Source organism: Coregonus lavaretus, assembly GCF_964263955.1.
Source record: "Coregonus lavaretus genome assembly, chromosome: 3".
NCBI lineage: Eukaryota > Metazoa > Chordata > Actinopteri > Salmoniformes > Salmonidae > Coregonus > Coregonus lavaretus.
Genome location: NC_139990.1, coordinates 69,897,756 through 69,905,597, shown reverse-complemented (window position 1 = coordinate 69,905,597; position 7,842 = coordinate 69,897,756).

Here is a 7,842-nt window from a genome sequence, read left to right as displayed (position 1 = left end):
GTCGCTGGTTCTAATCCCCGAGCCGACAAGGTGAAAAATCTGTCGATGTGCCCTTGAGCAAGGCACTTAACCCTAATTGCTCCTGTAAGTCTCTCTGGATAAGAGCGTCTGCTAAATGACTAAAATGTAAAAGGTCAACTCCAAACATCCCGCATTATCAACTGTTTAACCCTTTACACTCATACCCGTATACGGGTTGAAAATTGCATATTTAGAACGTAGTGGCTGTACAGTAACATGCTATACATGACATCAGAGCTCTGGTTCTGCGCTTCACAGCTCTGTATGGGTTTTGACTGACAGCCGTTTTGAACTTGAGCACCGTGCACGACAAGAAGTTGCCCCCATCCCTCCCGGTAATTGAGCCACCTTTGCAAATGTTTTGTTGTCTGAGTGAGGGGAATACTGTAAATTAGGATTAATCGACATATTTTGAAAGATGAGACGTTGAGAATTATAATAAATACTGCTTTGATGTCATACAAGCAAGCCAAATACCCATATGGTCCAAATGTGCACTTCACATTTCCAAATCATAAAACTCATGTCATATATAGTGTCAACGTTTAGGATCACTATGCGCCGGACGCAGTACACTCCTCTCCTTTCCTGCCTCCCCGTAGCACACCTGGTCCGGTCTGGACCCCGGCGCGATGCTTCCCCTCTCAGTCCTCCCACAATGCACCATGTCCTGTCTGGACCCTGGTGTGGGAGCCCTCGACCCTGGAGAGGGGCTGACGTCTGGTCCCGGCCCAGCAGTCCTCCCGCGATGCACCAAGTCCTGTCTGGACCCTGGTGTGGGAGACCCCGACCCTGGAGAGGGGTTGACGTCTGGCTCCGGCTCGGAACTCGGTGGAGCGGATGGCTCCGGCATGGGGGAAGAGTAGACGACCGGACCCGGACTTGGCACTGGTGAAGCGGACTGTGCCGGCTCTGGTAGGGAGCAGATAACCGGAGCTGGACTTAGCACCGGTAGAGCGGACTGCTCTGGCACAGGAGTGGAGCAGCTGACCGGAGCTGGAGTAGGCTCCGGTGGAGGGGACTGCTCTAGCACTGGATTAAAGCAGCTGACCATCGCAGGAGGCTCTGGACTGCAGACCGTCGCAGGAGGCTCCGGGCCATGGACCATCACTGGAGCCTTCGTGCCATGGATCATCACAGGAGACTTCGTGCCATGGGTCATCACTGGAGGCTTCGTGCCATGGGTCATCACTGGAGGCTTCGTGCCATGGATCATCACAGGAGGCTTCGTGCCATGGATCATCACAGGAGGCTTCGTGCCATGGATCATCACTGGAGGCTTCGTGCCATGGATCATCACTGGAGGCTTCGGCCAATGGATCATCACTGGAGGCTTCATGCCATGGATCATCACTGGAGGCTTCGGGACATGGATCATCACTGGAGCCCGGCAAGTGTGGGGCGCTGGCCCATGACGCACTGGGCTGTGGACCCGCACCACTGGTTTGGTGCGAGGAGCAGGTACGGGCCATACCGGTCTGTGAAGGCGCACTGGCGGCACAGTGCGTAAAGCTGGCGCATAGCCTGGTGCCTGCACGGTCACACGCTCCTCAAAGCGAGTGCGGGGAGTTGGCTCTCTTCTGAAACCTGGCTCCGCCAGCCTCTGCTCTAAGGACTGAGCTCTCTGCTGCTGGAGGGTTGACTCCTCTCTCAGCTCCTCCTGTTGTCTGGCCAGCTCCTCTCTCTGTGCATCCACTGACTCCTTCTCCCTGTGGGCCTCCTGCAGCACCTCCCTTTGAAGGGAGCTCTCCTGCTCTCTCTTAGCTAACAGCCCCCGTAGGGTAGTTATCTCCTCTCTCAGAGTGCTGAGCTGCATGTCTTGGAGGGCCTCTATAATAGCGGCCTCCTCTTCCTCCACAGTCAGCCCTTTCAGGGCCTCCTTCTGCTCCGTGTGCCCCCCCCAAAAAATTTTCTTGGGGCTGCCTCTCGTGCTTCCTTCGCGGTCGGCACCGTCGGCGTCGCCGTTGATTCTCTCCTGCCTGGGCTTCTTCCTTCGCCCAGGGTCCTTTACCGGCTAATATCTCCTCCCATGTCCAAAATGTCTTCCCCACCTGTGTCCAGAGTGTCTGCTCCTCCTGGCCACGCTGCTTGGTCCGTTGGTGGTGGGATCTTCTGTCATGTTCGTTGTGTAAAGGATCGGACCAAGGTGCAGCATGGTATGCGTACATAGTCGTTTATTTTGATAAACACCGACAAAATAAAAAAATCCAACAGAACGTGAAGTTCAAGAGGCTAAACATCCAACAAGCCAAACAGAAACAAGATCCCACAACTAAAGGTAGGCAAAATGGCTGCCTAAGAATGATCCCCAATCAGAGACAACGATCGACAGCTGCCTCTGATTGGGAACCACACCCGGCCAACATAGAAATCTATAACATAGATATGTCAACATTCACACCCTGACCAAACTAACTAGAGAATAACAGGGTTCTCAAGGTCAGGGCGTGACATCAACGGCACAGCTAGGAGAACATTTCCCAGGAATATCTTATGTTACTAAATGTGTCTATTATTTTCTGATTTCGTTATCAACAAATGCGGCGAAAGTACAGTAAATGTAAAATGCACATAAAATCAACAGTGTAATGTTTGGATTCAGTTTTGTGTCAGTTGAACTGTTGCGTACTCACCTTTGGTCTAATAATTTTCCCATTATCTACAAACTGTTCCCTTTCAATTGTTACCATGGTTATGCATATGGTCTTCAAATTTCTTCTGGAAGAAACATTTCAATTTAGCCCTATCCATATAGGCCAATTCCCACGAGTGTAAAGGGTAAAAACATCAACTGCATGTGACTAGAGAGAGTGAGGGAGAAAGAGAGGGACAAGTGGGGGGTTGACATAATGGCGATAGGTGTGAATTCGTAGGGTCCATTAACGGATTACCTCAGTGCCAGGCTGCCCTTTAACCGTGTGGAGATTAAGACCATGAAACCAAGAGAGGGTTAATGTGTGAGTGTCAGAGATGGAGGGGAGGTAGAAAGAGGCAGAGGGGAAGGGAGGAGAGAGGTAGACAGATAAGGAGAAAGATATATTACACCTGCTCAGGGACTAGACCCTGCAGTACAGAAACACTGACATAGAAAGGGAAAGACTGAGAGGGAGGGGGAGATAGACCGAGCTCTGCAATGCATAAAAAAATGGATGCTTAGGGGGAGAGAGAGGGAGCGACATAAAGAGACAGAGAGAGAGAGGTATGCAGAAGGGGGGAAGGATAGAAAGAGAGATTACCGTTAATCCCTCATAAATGAGTGCATTTGTTTATGAAGCTTACGAAATCTCTCCCATTTAGAATACGGAATCATAATCCAACTAGAAATCATTTAATAATTGACATCCAGTCTGACACACTCACTCACTCACTCCTCAACTCCCATCTTCTCTCCCATTAAAACACTCCCCCATTTATATCACCCACCCTTCTCCCCCTCCTCTTCTCGTCTCGTGCATTACTGAGTCACGGCCAGTCAAGCACTGTTTACGACCCATATTAACTCTCACTCCCCCCTGTGTGATAATCCGCGGGTACTGCAGAATTGGGTCGACTGGCCTGTTAATGGACTCCTGGTATTAACCGCTTCCATCTTACCCTCTCCGGCCGCTGCATTCCCTAAAAGGCTAAATTAATCTGTGTTTAAGCAGGCGTACATCTATATCATGCATCTCAAGCAGTATCACACTGTCACTCCACTATCTAGCATTAAATTATATGTCTATATGTGTCTATGTGTATACAAGTGATGTACTGTATATTGGCTATACTTCATCTGTTGAATATCACACGATTAGTAATAAATCCATATTAAAAAAAAAAAAATATATATATATATATATATATATATATATATATATATATACAGTGGGGGAAAAAAGTATTTAGTCAGCCACCAATTGTGCAAGTTCTCCCACTTAAAAAGATGAGAGAGGCCTGTAATTTTCATCATAGGTACACGTCAACTATGACAGACAAAATGAGGAAAAAAAATCCAGAAAATCACATTGTAGGATTTTTAATGAATTTATTTGCAAATTATGGTGGAAAATAAGTATTTGGTCAATGACAATACATTTCTCAATACTTTGTTATATACCCTTTGTTGGCAATGACACAGGTCAAACGTTTTCTGTAAGTCTTCACAAGGTTTTCACACACTGTTGCTGGTATTTTGGCCCATTCCTCCATGCAGATCTCCTCTAGAGCAGTGATGTTTTGGGGCTGTCGCTGGGCAACATGGAATTTCAACTCCCTCCAAAGATATTCAATGGGGTTGAGATCTGGAGACTGGCTAGGCCACTCCAGGACCTTGAAATGCTTCTTACGAAGCCACTCCTTCGTTGCCCGGGCGGTGTGTTTGGGATCATTGTCATGCTGAAAGACCCAGCCACGTTTCATCTTCAATGCCCTTGCTGATGGAAGGAGGTTTTCACTCAAAATCTCACGATACATGGCCCCATTCATTCTTTCCTTTACACGGATCAGTCGTCCTGGTCCCTTTGCAGAAAAACAGCCCCAAAGCATGATGTTTCCACCCCCATGCTTCACAGTAGGTATGGTGTTATTTGGATGCAACTCAGCATTCTTTGTCCTCCAAACACGACGAGTTGAGTTTTTACCAAAAAGTTATATTTTGGTTTCATCTGACCATATGACATTCTCCCAATCCTCTTCTGGATCATCCAAATGCACTCTAGCAAACTTCAGACGGGCCTGGACATGTACTGGCTTAAGCAGGGGGACACGTCTGGCACTGCAGGATTTGAGTCCCTGGCGGCGTAATGTGTTACTGATGGTAGGCTTTGTTACTTTGGTCCCAACTCTCTGCAGGTCATTCACTAGGTCCCCCTGTGTGGTTCTGGGATTTTTGCTCACCGTTCTTGTGATCATTTTGACCCCACGGGGTGAGATCTTGCGTGGAGCCCCAGATCGAGGGAGATTATCAGTGGTCTTGTATGTCTTCCATTTCCTAATAATTGCTCCCACAGTTGATTTCTTCAAACCAAGCTGCTTACCTATTGCAGATTCAGTCTTCCCAGCCTGGTGCAGGTCTACAATTTTGTTTCTGGTGTCCTCTGACAGCTCTTTGGTCTTGGCCATAGTGGAGTTTGGAGTGTGACTGTTTGAGGTTGTGGACAGGTGTCTTTTATACTGACAACAAGTTCAAACAGGTGCCATTAATACAGGTAACGAGTGGAGGACAGAGGAGCCTCTTAAAGAAGAAGTTACAGGTCTGTGAGAGCCAGAAATCTTGCTTGTTTGTAGGTGACCAAATACTTATTTTCCACCATAATTTGCTAATAAATTCATTAAAAATCCTACAATGTGATTTTCTGGAGAAAAAAATTCTCAATTTGTCTGTCATAGTTGACGTGTACCTATGATGAAAATTACAGGCCTCTCTCATCTTTTTAAGTGGGAGAACTTGCACAATTGGTGGCTGACTAAATACTTTTTTTCCCTACTGTATATCCATCCAGGATACCTGGGCCAGGTCAATTAGGAAGGCCTGCTCGCTAAAGTGTTTTAGGGAGCGTTTGAAAGTTACGGACGCAGGCAATAAGGCAGTGATTGCTGAGATCCTGGTTGAAGACAGCGGAGGTGTATTTAGAGGGTAAGTTAGTCAGGATGATATCTATGAGGGTACCCATGTTTACGGATTTAGGGTTGTACCTGGTAGGTTCGTTGATAATTTGTGTGAGATTGAGGGCATCTAGTTTGGATTGTAGGATGGCCGGGGTGTTAAGCATATCCCAATTTAGGTCACCAAGCAGTACGAACTCTGAGGATAAATGGGGGGCAATCGATTCACATATGGTGTCCAGGGCACAGCTGGGGGCTGAGGGGGGTCTGTAGCAAGCGGGAACAGTGAGAGACTTATTTCTGGAAAGGTGGATTTTTAGAAGTAGAAGCTCAAACTGTTTGGGCACAGACCTGGATAGTATGATAGAGCTCTGCAGGCTATCTCTACAGTAGATTGCAACTCCACCCCCTTTGGCAGTTCTATCTAGATGGAAAATGTTATAGTTGGGGATGGAAATTTCAGAATTTTTGGTGGCCTTCCTAAGCCAGGATTCAGACACTGCTAGAACATCAGGGTTGGCGGAGTGTGCTAACGCAGTGAATAACTCAAACTTAGGAAGGAGACTTCTGAAGGAGATTGTACCCTTTATGATACTGTATATTGTCAAGTCAAGTCGAGTGATCCTTTCATATCAATGTTGGTTACTGCCATCACACTAGAGAAGCACATTGGTCACAGTTGACAAATAAAGACAGGCATACAAGTATCGCAACAATTGACCTAGACAGGGTAGTCAAGTATTAGATAGGCTTTCACTTCAGTGTCTTCCAAGGTTGTTTGTTGATGGCTGATTCCTCTGGCTGTGTGACTTGACATTTAGTCCTATCCACCCCTTCCGTTTGTTTAAGACTGGGACAGAGGGACAGTGGGCTGCTAATGGCTGTGGTATTATTATTATTATGTATAGCATCACAGAGCAACAGAAGGCTCAGTGCTCTGACCTGGCTGTCACATCTCTACTGCAGCCAAACGCTGCTCTGCTCTACAGGCTCACTGCTGACGCGTGTAACTTAGCTGAATGTGCGAGACCAAAAGAGACGACCACACAAAGCTTAGTAGATTATAATTCTGGTTCACTCACATTCCCCGCCATACCTCTTGCTCTCCCACTCTCTTTCTCTCTCACTCTGTCTGTCCCTCCCCTGAATCCAGGGTCAGCGCTGTCAGAAAAAGGAGAGTGTCTGTTCGCTCAACGAGTCCTGTTGCTGTTTGGCCATGTGAGAGAGGGTGGAAGTACTGGGTTAATACTAACTATCAAAAAACGGATCAACTAACTATCCACTAACCTATGATCATTTTACCAGAGATATAGTATTGTTTTGTTGAACTGAATAACCTTAACGCTAACCAAACCCTAACAATCTTAGGCTACTGTGTCAGAAGTGTGAAGATAACTTCCGAAAGTCAAAGGGCAATGTAATGAAACCTCTCTCTCTCTCTCTCTCTCTCTCTCTCTCTCTCTCTCTCTCTCTCTCTCTCTCTCTCTTTCTCTCTCTTTCTCACTGTGTTTGTTTCCTCTCTCTCTCTATCTCACTCTCACACCCCCTGGACACTCTTTCTCTCTCTCTTTTTTACTGTGTCTCACTTTTTGCACGTTGCCTTTTTGATGTACATTTTTCTACAGTATAATGTAGCTCTTTGAGATCATGAAAAGTGCCACATATAAAAGTGCCGTAAAGTATTATGGACCACACCTATGAACCATGGTACGAGCCTGTGAAAGAGAATGTCCTTATCAGAGGACAATAAAATCTATTATATTCTTACACATTTGCTACAAAGCCAGATGGGTATCTTCATCAGGTCATAGTTAGGCAGGTTGAGGTGGTGGCCTTAGAGGTCCATGCTGCAGTTGTACTAGAGTAACCTCTCTCCCCTGGCCTGAGATGTGTGTGCGTGAGTTAACAACGTCACCAATGTCTTGTCCCCATCTATCTGACTCTGTCTGTGCTGCTGGCTTTTCTAATATTAGCCTTTTCTCAAGTTTACAAAACACCGAAGTCACAGGCTTTCGCACCACACCATAAAAAGCCATGTCCAGGAGCGCTTTTTTTATTTTATTTTTTGTTAATGCCGGACCAGTTCCTGTCTTTTGACCCCATGACACGATTGCCCACCTTGTTTGGTGTGCTTTGCTCTCCTCCCTCTCTCTCTCTCTCTCTCTCTCTCTCTCTCTCTCTCTCTCTCTCTCTCTCTCACTCTCTCTCCTCTCTCTCTCTCTCTCTCTCTCTCTCTCT